Below are 13,005 nucleotides of genomic sequence, written 5' to 3' on the forward strand. Positions count from 1 at the left end.
GAAGCTCAGGAAGTTCCTAGCCCAGAATCTATTAACAGCAAGAAAGGGCAGGAGTCCCTCACGCAGATCTCCTGTCTGCACAGAATATCCAGGTGCCTTTCTGTGGGCAGCACCCTACTTTCATTCCTTACGTCCCCTGGGGGTACTTTGCTATTGAATACTAAATCCCCAAAACATACTGGAAGCTCATTTGAATTTTTCTTCTGAACCTGCAGTCATCCATCAGGCCACGAGGTGGCGACCGGTAGTCAGGCAGGTGAGAGCTGAAACATGGGTTAGGCTCAAGAGATGATGCAGAGATGATGCAGGCTTCAGATCATGGCCAGAGAAGAGACGAGGGAAGAAACTCTCCTTCTGGGACGTTTCTGCAAGCCCCATGCGAGAGCTTTACATGGACGATACCACGCATTCTTCAGCATTCCAATTTTATAGAACAAGAAAGTGGGCTCAGAGATGTTAAGGAACACTCCTGAGGCCAGCACAGCTCGGAAATGGCAGAACTGGGATTTGAACCAGAGCTGGGGCAGTGACAGAGACAGAGGAGGAGGAAAATGAGGGAAAAGGGAGGGGGAAAGAGCAGCATCTTCTTGCTTCAGAGATTCCCAGCCTTGTTGGTCTGTCTGACTCCTCACACTCACCTGCGAGGCACCTTCTGGCACTACCCCCATTTTATTGATAAGGGAACTGAGGCTCAGGGAGCCGTGTATGCCCTGGCTCCTGGGGAATCAGCCCTCCCTGAGCCCAGAGGGAGGCGCACAGGGGTGAGGGGAGGACTGCCAAGCACCCCACCGCCCCACCAGGCCCCTTCCCCTGCACCCCTCCTTCAGGACCCAGGAAGCCTCGTTTCCAGGCACACAAAGGGGACCCCCTCACCAGGGCAAGATCCAGCTCCAGCCTCAGTGTGCAGTGACCCTTGTGGATGCTTCCAGAACATAGGATGCAGGTCACAGTTGGGGGCCCCGGATGTGAGGGTCAGTATCTCATTCTGATCATTTCAGTCCCTGTGGTCTACCAATGAGGGGGCAACTGTTCTGGTGGGTGCCTGGGGCTCTGGTGTCTGACGGGACCCCACCCTGTCCAGCTTCAGAGAATGGGAAGTGAGTGTAACGTTGTCAAGTTCCAGTCCCAGCTCTGCCACTCGCTGGCCACGTGACCTTGGGCAAGTCACTTAACCACCCCCCAGCCTTGGTTCCTTTGTGAACTGAAGGATGAGCACAGAGCCATCGTGAGGGTCGCATGAGCAAGCGAACCAGGAGCTCAAACAGTGGGCCTGACTATTCATGGATACCCCTCCCTCTGCCTAGCCCGGAAGCTAACTCAGCCCAGAACACTGAACCAAGAGGGGCCTAAGGGCCTTGAAAAGTCTGTTCATCGCTCAGCTGAGCCCAGCTCTTTGTGACCCCATGGATTGTCCACCAGGCTCCTCTATCCATGGCATTCTCCAGGCCAGAATACTGGAGTGGGTCACCATGCCCTGCTCCAGGGGATCTTCCCAACCCAGGGATTGAGCTTCAGTCTCCTACATTGCAGGCAGATTCTTTACCATCTGAACCACCAGGGAAGCCGTTGAAAGAGGTGGATGTGGGGTGGTCTTTGGCACTGACAATGGCAAGGCTCCACCCACCCATTAAAGCTACAGTGTAAAGCTCTCGCATGGGGCCTGGCATGACAGGGAAGCTTCCAGGAGCTGGACTTCCTGGGACACCAGCCTTCCTTCCCCCATGCTCTGAGACTAACAGACACCTGGGCCTCCCATGGCCTCCAGGGCCATTCCAGAAGAGGCACTGGGGCAGTCAGTGGGAGCTTGTCCCTGCCAGTCAGCCAGGCCTGAGCCTCAAGGCACAAGTTACAGGGATGTTGGTAGCTATGTCATCTGAGGTCTTGGCCATGAGTACCTTCCTGCTCCCATCTGGTCCCATACACATGGAAGGGAATCCTCTCTGGTTCACCCACAGCTGAAACTGGGAGGCTGTGCCGCAGGGCCAGGCAGTGGGGGTACTTCATAAGCAACAGTGTTCAACTGAAAAAGTGAATTACGGGTGCCGAGTTACTAATGAGCAAATAATCAAGTTATACCCATCAGAAAAATGTCCACAAACAGACTGACTGTGACATGAGCAGAAACCTGCTCTGCAAAGCAAAGTGAAGCTGCAACTCTGGAAGAAAGCAACTTACTGCAACAGGTCTTTTTTGCTTGTAAAAATACTCTGCCAACAATAAGTCATAATGCTAACAGTGATGATAACCAGCATAATGACAGCTGCTGAGTCCTGAGTACTTATCATAGGCCAGTGCCTCTAGATATGATCTCATTGCATTTTCACTCAAAGTATTATCATCCCCATTTTACAGATGAACATGCTGAGGCTATGACAAGTGGAGCCTGTTCAACTTCACAAAGCTGGTGAGTGGCAGATCCTGAGAGCAACTCACCAGTGTAAACAAGCAACTCTGCCTACAAGGAAGACCAGGACAAACAGGAAAAGCCTCAAATATTATGCCACTCTGCCCTTCTGAGGGGGTGGGGCGGACTTCTCCAGACCAGGCTCCAAGCCAAGGAGTGCCTTGGAATGGCCGGAGAGACAGAGGCGGAGGCTGCGTCCTAGGACAACAGGAGAGAGGACTCAACAGCAGGGCCATGAGGTGTGGCCGGTCCTAAGCTGCCTCCTAGGTGCTGGCCAGCAGGTTGGCTCAGACAGGCCAGGACAAGAGAAGCAGGGAGAAAGGGAGACTGCCAGCCAGAATGCACCCTCCCTCTCATGGCTGGCCCCATCTATCACAGACAGGACTTCTGCCTGTGCGTCATTGCCTCATGCTGTCCAGAAGGGGACAGCAGAGCTCAGAGTGGTGCAGCCACTTACTAAATTCACACAGCCAGTCTAGACTAGGAACCTAGAAAGTTGATGAATCTCAGGCAGGTCAGAAGAAGAAGCAGGAAGAAGTAGGGGTCATCCATTTGGGAGGCCAGTAGAGAAGCAGATACAGGAGCTGAGCTGGAGGCTGGACCAGGATCCCTGGGAGCCTGGCCATACTCCCTGAACCCTTTCTAAATCCCTCGGAAAGGTGGGCACCTGTGGTTACTGCTCAAAGCCACCTGCTCAGGAGTGGGCCTGGCCGGCAGCACCATGGCAGGGTGGACTCTTCTCCCACTGAGCAGGAAGACCATTAAGATAAACTACTGAGGTTTTTCCCCTGCAGTTTTTACTTTATATTAGTTGGCTGCTGTGTTGCTTGATACAATAAAGTTTATGATTACCTTTCCCAGGAAATGTAGCTTTCTTCATTAGCTAATGTTCCTCTTTGTTCTGTTTAATGGTTTTGGTCTTGAATTGTGCATTGATAATAATGTTGGTACCCCTACATTCTACACGTGTGTGTGTGTGTGTGTATGTGTGTGTGTACTTTCAGATCAGTTCAGTTCAGTCACTGTCATGTCCGACTCTGCGATCCCATGAACTGCAGCACACCAGGCCTCCCTGTCTATCACCAACTGCTGGAGTCTACCCAAATCCATGTCCATGAGTCAGTGATGCCACCCAACCATCTCATCCTCTGTCGTCCCCTTCCCCTCCTGCCCTCAATCTTTCCCAGCATCAGGGTCTTTTCCAATGAGTCAACTCTTTGCATGAGGTGGCCAAAGTATTGGAGTTTCAGCTTCACCATCAGTCTTTCCAGTGAACACCCAGGACTGATCTCCTTTAGGATGGACTGGTTGAATCTCCTTGCAGTCCAAGGGACTCTCAAGAGTCTTCTCCAACACCACAGTTCAAAAGCATCAATTCTTCGGAGCTCAGCTTTCTTTATAGTCCAACTTTCACATCCATACATGACCACTGGAAAAACTATAGCCTTGACTAGACAGACCTTTGTTGGCAAGGTAATATCTCTGCTTTTCAATATGCTGTCTAGGTTGGTCATAACTTTCCTTCCAAGGAGTAAGCGTCTTTTAATTTCATGGCTGCAATCACCATATGCAGTGATTTTGGAGCCCCCCACCAAAAAAGTCAGCCACTGTTTCCACTGTTTCCCCATCTATTTCCCATCAAGTGATGGGACCAGATGCCATGATCTTCGTTTTCTGAATGTTGAGCTTTAAGCCAACTGTTTCACTCTCCTCTTTCACTGTCATCAAGAGGCTTTTTAGTTCTTCACTTTCTGCCATAAGGGTGGTATCATCTGCATATCTGAGGTTATTGATATTTTTCCCAGTAATCTTGATTCCAGCTTCTGCTTCCTCCAGCCCAGCGTTTCTCATGATGTACTCTGCATATAAGTTAAATAGGCAGGGTGACAATATACAGCCTTGACGTACTCCTTTTCCTGTTTGGAACCAGTCTGTTGTTCCATGTCCAGTTCTAACTGTTGCTTCCTGACCTGCATACAGGTTTCTCAAGAGGCAGGTCAGGTGGTCTGGTATTCCCATCTCCTTTAGGATTCTCCACAGTTTATTGTGATCCACACAGTCAAAGGCTTTGGCATAGTCAATAAAGCAGAAATAGATGTTTTTCTGGAACTCTCTTGCTTTTTCCATGATCTAGCGGATGTTGGCAATTTGATCTCTGGTTCCTCTGCCTTTTCTAAAACCAGCTTGAACATCTGGAAGCTCACGGTTCATGTATTGCTGAAGCCTGGCTTGGAGAACTTTGAGCATTACTTTGCTAGCGTGTGAGATGAGTACAATCATGCGGTAGTTTGAGCATTCTTTGGCATTGCCTTTCTTTGGGATTGGAATGAAAACTGACCTTTTCCAGTCCTGTGGCCACTGCTGAGTTTTCTAAATTTGCTGACATATTAAGTGCAGCACTTTCACAGCATCATCTTTTCTGATTTGAAATAGCTCAACTGGAATTCCATCACCTCCACTAGCTTTGTTTGTAGTGATGCTTCCTAAGGCCCACTTGACTTCACATTCCAGAATGTCTGGCTCTAGGTGACTGTGAGTGATCACACCATCATGATTATCTGGGTCGTGAAGATCTTTTTTGTACGGTTCTTCTGTGTATTCTTGCCACCTCTTCTTAATATCTTCTGCTTCTGTTAGGTCCATACCATTTCTGTCCTTTATTGAGCCCATCTTTGCATGAAATATTCCCTTGGTATCTCTAATTTTCTTGAAGAGATCTCTAGTCTTTCTCATTCTATTAATATCTTTGTGTCTGTCCAGCCCTTTATTTTACAATCTTTGGTGGGGTTTTTTTTGGTCATTGTTATTCCTTTTTTTTTTTTTATATATATAACTGGATTTCATTTTTCTTTTTGTTATATTTTATATATACACAAAATCTATAACTGTAAGTTGTGAAGTGAGATAAACACCTATGAACCCAGCTACAGCATTACCAAACACAGGAGCTAGGACATACTCAAGACCACTGAGCCTTCCTGTGTATTCCAGCCAACTTGCTCCATACCTCATCCCAAAGACAACCACTATCTTGTATTTTGTGTTTATGATTGCCTTGCTTAAAAAAAAAAAAAAACACTAATTCCTGATCCCATAAAATTATATTTTTTCAGTTTTCAATGTTTCTGAATTTTATGCTAGTAGTATACTATGCATAGTCTTCTACTAGTTCCCTTTTTTATACAATATTGCTGCCAACATTCATCCATATTACTGCATGTGGCCATTATTCATTGCTATACAATATTCCATTTATTAATTCCCCTGTTGCAGATACTTGGGTTTTTCCAACCTTTCATGAAAACAAACAGCGCTACAGTGAGTGTCCGTCTACATGGATCCTGATGCACATACTAGAGTCTTTCAAGAGCATAACCTGGTGGGGAGTTGCTGGGCTGCCAGGATATGCACGGGGTCAGCTTCGTCAGACAGTGTTTCCCACAGTGATTTTACTGTTTACACTTCCAACAGCGATTAAGAAGAGTTCTCATTGCTCCACATCCTTGACAGTACTTATCCATTTTGATCTGCCCCAAAGGATCTACTATCAGCGAGGTTGAGCATCTTTTCAGATGTGCATCATACATCTGAGTGTTTTCTTTTGGGATATGTCTTTCACTCAATTTTCTTTCGGGTTGTTTGTCTTTGGTGTATTTATTTCTAGGGTTGTTTGTAAAAACTCTATTCTAGATACAAATTCTTTGCTAGTTATATGTGCTACAAATAACTTCTTCTAGCTTATGGAAATAGAAGGTCTGGATGCAGAGTTTCAAAGAATAGCAAGGAGAGATAAGAAAGCCTTTCAAGTGATCAATGCAAAGAAATAGAGGAAAACAATAGAATGGGAAAACTAGAGATCTCTTCAAGAAAATTAGAGATACCAAGGGAACATTTCATGTAAAGATGGGCACAATAAAGGACAGAAACTGTAAGGACCTAACAGAAGCAGAAGTTATTAAGAAGAGGTGGCAAGAATACACAGAAGAACTGTACAAAAAAGATCTTCATGACCCAGATAACCACAATGGTATGATCATTCACCTAGAGCCAGATACCCTGGAATGCAAAGTCAAAGTGGGCCTTAGGAAGCATCACTATAAACAAAGCTAGTGGAGGTGATGGAATTCCAGTTGGGCTATTTCAAATCCTAAAAGATGATGCTGTGAAGGTGTTGCACACAATATGCCAGCAAATTTGGAAAACTCAGCAGTGGCCACAGGACAGAAAAAGGTCAGTTTTCATTCCAATCCCAAAGAAAGGCAATGCCAAAGAATGTTCAAACTACCACACAATTGCACTCATCTGGTGGCTCAGAGGGTAAAGCGTCTGCCTACAATGTGGGAGACCAGGGTTCGATCCCTGGGTTGGGAAGATCCCCTGGAGAAGGAAGAGGCAACCCACTCCAGTACTCTTGCCTGGAAAATTCCATGGACTGAGAAGCCTGGTAGTCCACAGTCCATGGGGTCGCAAAGAGTCAGACACAACTGAGGGACTTCACTTCACTTCATATTCTAGCAAAGTAATACTCAAAATTATCCAAGCTAGGCTTCAATAGTATGTGAACCAAGAACTTTCAGATGTTCAACCTGAGCTAAATCCAGAAAAGGCAGAGGAACCAGAGATCAAATTGCCAACATCCCCTGGATCATGGAAAAAGCAAGAGAGTTCCAGAAAAACATCTACTTTTGCTTCATTGGCTATGCTAAAGCCTTTGACTGTGTGGATCACAACAAACTGTGGAAAATTCCTCAAGAGATGGGAATACCAGACCACCTTATCTGCCCCTGAGAAATCTGTATTCAGGTCAAGAAGGCAGTTAGAAACAGATATGGAACAACGGACTGGTTCCAAATTGGGAAAGGAGTACATCAAGGCTATATCTTGTCAGCTTGTTTATTTAACTTATATGCAGAGTACATCATGCGAAATGCCAGACTGGATGAAGCACAAGCTGGAATCAAGACTGCTGGGAGAAATATCAATAACCTCAGATAGGCAGATGACACCACCCTTATGGCAGAAAATGAAGAGGAACTAAAGAGCCTCTTGATGAAAGTGAAAGAGGAGAGTGAAAATGCTGGCTTAAAACTCAACATTCAAAAAACTAAGATCATGGCATCTGGCCCCATCACTTCATGGCAAATAGATGGGGAAACAATGAAAACAGTGACAAGACTTCATTTTCTTGGGCTCCAAAATCACTGCAGATGGTGACTGCAGCCATGAAATTTAAAAATGCATGATCCTTGGATGAAAAGCTATGACAAACCTAGACAATATATTAAAAAGCAGACATTACTTAACCAACAAAGGTCCATTTAGTCAAAGCTATGGTTTTTCCAGTAGTCATGTATGGATGTGAGAGATTGGACCACAAAGAAAGCTGTGAAAGTCACTCAGTCATGTCTGACTCTTTGCGACCCCATGAACTATACTGTCCATGGAATTCCCCAGGGCAGAATACTGAAGTGGGTAGCCTTTCCCTTCTCCAGGGAATCTTCCCAACCCAGGGATCAAATCCAGGTTTCCCATATTGCAGGTGGATTCTTTACCAGCTGAGCCACAAGGGAAGCCCAAAAAGAAAGCTGCGTGCCAAAGAATTGATGCTTTTGAAATGTGGTGTTGGAGAAGACTCTTAAGAATCCCTTGGATTGCAAGGAGATCCAACCAGTCAATCCTAAAGGAGATCAGTCCTGGGTGTTCATTGGAAGAACTGATGGTGAAGTTGAAACTCCAATACTTTGGCCACCTGCTGAGAAGAACTGACTCACTGGAAAAGACTCTGATGCTGGGAAAGATTGAAGGCAGAAGGAGAAGGGGACAAATGAGGATGAGATGGTTGGATGGCATCACCAACTTGATGGACATGAGTTTGAGCAAGCTCCAGGAGATGGACAGGGAAGCCTGGCATGCTGCAGTCCATGGGGTCACAAAGAATCAGACATGGCTAAGTGACTGAACTGACTGAATGTAGCCTGATCCATCATACATTTATGGTTTATGCCTTTGTGTGCGTGTGCACCTTATTTACAAAATCCTTCACTACCAGAGTCATAAAGGTATTCTGTTATATTTTTTATTAAATTTTAAAGTTTGGACTTTCACATTTAAAATTTTAATCCATTAAGAATTTATTTGGAGGTACAGATTGAGATAAGGATCCAATTTCATATGTTTCCATAATCAAGAGTCCAGGCACCTTACATCAAATAGTTAATCCTTTCCCAGTCATCTGAAAAGCCAGTTCTATCCCATGTCAGGTTTCTACACATGTGAACTTTTATTACTGTTGTATTGGTCTATGGGTCTAATCTTGTGCCAATACCACACAATCTTAACTCCTAACACTTGATATGTCTTGGTTGCATTTCAGTTCAGTTCAGTTCAGTCGCTCAGTCGTGTCCGACTCTTTGCAACCCCGTGAATCGCAGCACGCCAGGCCTCCCTGTCCGTCACCATCTCCTGGAGTTCACTCAGACTCACGTCCATCGAGTCGGTGATGCCATCCAGCCACCTCATCCACAGTCGTCCCCTTCTCCTCCTGCTCCCAGTCCCTCCCAGCATCAGAGTCTTCCAATGAGTCAACTCTTCGCATGAGGTGGCCAAAGTACTGGAGCTTCACCTTTAGCATCATTCCTTCCAAAGAAATCCCAGGGCTGATCTCCTTCAGAATGGACTGGTTGGATCTCCTTGCAGTCCAAGGGACTCTCAAGAGTCTTCTCCAACACCACAGTTCAAAAGCATCAATTCTTCGGCACCCAGCCTTCTTCACAGTCCAACTCTCACATCCATACATGACCACAGGAAAAACCATAGCCTTGACTAGATGGACCTTAGTCGGCAAAGTAATGTCTCTGGTTTTGAATATACTATCTAGGTTGGTCATAACTTCTCTTCCAAGGAGTAAGCGTCTTTTAATTTCATGGCTGCAGTCACCATCTGCCATGATTTTGGAGCCCCACAAAATAAAGTCTGCCACTGTTTCCACTGTTTCCCCATCTATTTCCCATGAAGTGATGGGATTGGATGCCATGATCTTCGTTTTCTGAATGTTGAGCTTTAAGCCAACTTTTTCGCTCTCCTCTTTCACTTTCATCAAGAGGCTTTTTAGTTCCTCTTCACTTTCTGCCATAAGGGTGGTGTCATCTGCATATCTGAGGTTATTGATATTTCTCCCGGCAATCTTGATTCCAGCTTGTGTTTCTTCCAGTCCAGCGTTTCTCATGATGTACTCTCCATATAAGTTAAATAAACAGGGTGACAATATACTGCCTCGACGTACCCCTTTTCCTATTTGGAACCAGTCTATTGTTCCATGTCCAGTTCTAACTGTTGCTTCCTGACCTGCATACAGATTTCTCAGAAGGCAGGTTAGGTGGTCTGGTATTCCCATCTCTTTCAGAATATTCCACAGTTTATTGTGATCCACACAGTCAAAGGCTTTGGCATAGTCAAGAAAGCAGAAATAGATGTTTTTCTGGAACTCTCTTGCTTTTTCCATGATCCAGAGGATGTTGGAAATTTGATCTCTGGTTCCTCTGCCTTTTCTAAAACCAGCTTGAACATCAGGGAGTTCACGGTTCACATATTGCTGAAGCCTGGCTTGGAGAACTTTGAGCATTACTTTACTAGCATGTGAGATGAGTGCAATTGTGCAGTAGTTTGAGCATTCTTTGGCATTGCCTTTCTTAGGGATTGGAATGAAAACTGACCTTTTCCAGTCCTGTGGCCACTGCTGAGTTTTCCAAACTTGCTGGCATATTGAGTGCAGCACTTTCACAGCATCGTCTTTCAGGATTTGAAACAGCTCAACGGGAATTCCATCACCTCCACTAGCTTTGTTTGTAGTGATGCTTCCTAAGGCCCACTTGACTTCACATTCCACAATGTCTGGCTCTAGATTAGTGATCACATCATCATGAATATCTGGGTCATGAAGATCTTTTTTGTACAGTTTTTCCATGTATTCTTGCCACCTCTTCTTAATATCTTCTGCTTCTGTTAGGTCCCTACCATTTCTGTCCTTTAGTGAGCCCATCTTTGCATGAAATATTTCCTTGGTATCTCTAATTTTCTTGAAGAGATCTCTAGTCTTTCCCATTCTGTTGTTTTCCTCTATTTCTTTGCATTGATCGCTGAAGAAGGCTTTCTTATCTGTTCTTGCTATTCTTTGGAACTCTGCATTCAGATGCTTATATCTTTCCTTTTCTCCTTTGCTTTTCACTTCTCTTCTTTTCACAGCTATTTGTAAGGCCTCCCAGACAGCCATTTTGCTTTTTTGCATTTCTTTTCCATGGGGATGGTCTTGATCCCTGTCTCCTGTACAATGTCACGAACCTCAGTGCATAGTTCATCAGGCACTCTAACTATCAGATCTAGTCCTTTAAATCTATTTCTCACTTCCACTGTATAATCATAAGGGATTTGATTTAGGTCATACCTGAATGGTCTAGCGGATTTCCCTACTTTCTTCAATTTAAGTCTGAATTTGGCAATAAGGAGTTCATGATCTGAGCCACAATCAGCTCCTGGTCTTGTTTTTGTTGACTGTATAGAGCTTCTCCATCTTTGGCTGCAAAGAATATAATCAATCTGATTTTGGTGTTGACCATCTGGTGATGTCCATGTGTAGAGTCTTCTCTTGTGTTGTTGGAAGAGGGTGTTTGCTATGACCAGTGCATTTTCTTGGCAAAACTCTATTAGTCTTTGCCCTGCTTCATTCCACATTCCAAGGCCAAATTTGCCTGTTACTCCACGTGTTTCTTGACTTCCTACTTTTGCATTCCAGTCCCCTATAATGAAAAGGACATCTTTTTTGGGTGTTACTTCTAAAAGGTCTTGTAGGTCTTCATAAAACCGTTCAACTTCAGTTTCTTCAGCCTTACTGGTTGGGGCATAGACTTAGATAACTGTGATATTGAATGGTTTGCCTTGGAGACGAACAGAGATCATTCTGTCGTTTTTGAGACTGCATCCAAGTACTGCATTTCGGACTCTTTTGTTGACCATGATGGCTACTCCATTTCTTCTGAGGGATTCCTGCCCGCAGTAGTAGATATAATGGTCATCTGGGTTAAATTCCAGTCCATTTTAATTCGCTGATTCCTAGAATGTCGACGTTCACCCTTGCCATCTCTTGTTTGACCACTTCCAATTTGCCTTGGTTCATGGACCTGACATTCCAGGTTCCTATGCAATATTGCTCTTTACAGCATCAGATCTTGCTTCTATCACCAGCCACATCCACAACTGGGTATTGTTTTTGTTTTGGCTCCATCCCTTCATTCTTTCTGGAGTTATTTCTCCACTGATAACTGTCTTTTAATTCATGGCTGCAATCACCATCTGCAGTTATTTGGGAGCCCCCCAAAATAAAATCTGACACTGTTTCCACTGGTTTCATTTAGGCATGTTTAACCACCATTTTTTCTTCAGGAGTATGCAGCTAGTCTTGGGTTTTTGGTCTTCCACTTAGATTTTACAGTCAGTTAGTAAAGTATTTTTTAAAATTCTACTGGGAGAATCCTTGGGCAGTCCAGTGGTTAGGACTCGGCACCTCCACTGAAGTGGGCAGAGGTTTGATCCTTGGTTGGGAACTAAGATCTCAAATACCTCAAGGTACAGCTTAAAAAATCGAAAAAAAATTTTTTTTTAATCTTATTAGGGTTTTGATTGGAATGACATTCACTCTGTAGATCGATATGGGAGAATTGATAAAATATGGACGATGAGTCCTTCTCTCCTTAAACAGAATAACTGCTGCTGTTTAGTCGCTAAGTCATGATTCTACCATTCCATGGGCTATAGCCTGCCAGACTCCTCTGTCCATGGGATTTCTCAGGCAAGAATACTGGAGTGGGTTATCATTTCCTTCTCCAGGGGATCTTCCTGACCCAGGGATAGAACCTGCATCTCCCGCATTGGCAGGTGGGTTCTTTACCACTGAGCCACCTGGGAAGTCCCGAACAAGATAAATCTCCCTGATTATTGGTCTCCTTTGATGTTGTTCAGTAAAGTTATATCATTTTCTTCAACAGGTATTGCACATCTTTGATTAGATTTGTTTTCAGATCCCTTACTTTCTGTTGCTATCTTAAATGTTGTCTTTTTCTGAATTGTTTTATAAACAAGTATAGAGATGAGCAATTTCATTTTGAATATTACCTTTATATTCTGCCACCTTGAAAATTCATTAATCCTAATAATCTCTTGGTATATCATTTTGGATTGTTTTAATGTAGATAATCATCTCATCTATAAGTGATAGTTTTGTTTCTTTCTAATCATTCTTCTTTCCTTCCTTTTCTTCTCTTTCTTGCTCTTTTTAAATATTAAATACATTGGCTAGGACCTTCACTAAAATGTTGATTAGGAGGATATTAAGATCCTTAGCTTGTTTTGTTAAGTATAATGCTTTTTATCTTTTATTAGTAAGTATGATTTTGCTAAATTTTGCAAATTAAGAAAATTCCCTTATATTCCTAGGAAGGTAAGAATTTTAATCATGAAAAAATGTTGATTGTGATTAAATGAACTTTCTCCATAGATTTCCTCCTTTAACCTGTTAATGTCACTGTACATATTTACAATTTTATATACAT

Source organism: Budorcas taxicolor, chromosome 11 (genome assembly GCF_023091745.1).
Source record: "Budorcas taxicolor isolate Tak-1 chromosome 11, Takin1.1, whole genome shotgun sequence".
Classification (NCBI taxonomy): domain Eukaryota; kingdom Metazoa; phylum Chordata; class Mammalia; order Artiodactyla; family Bovidae; genus Budorcas; species Budorcas taxicolor.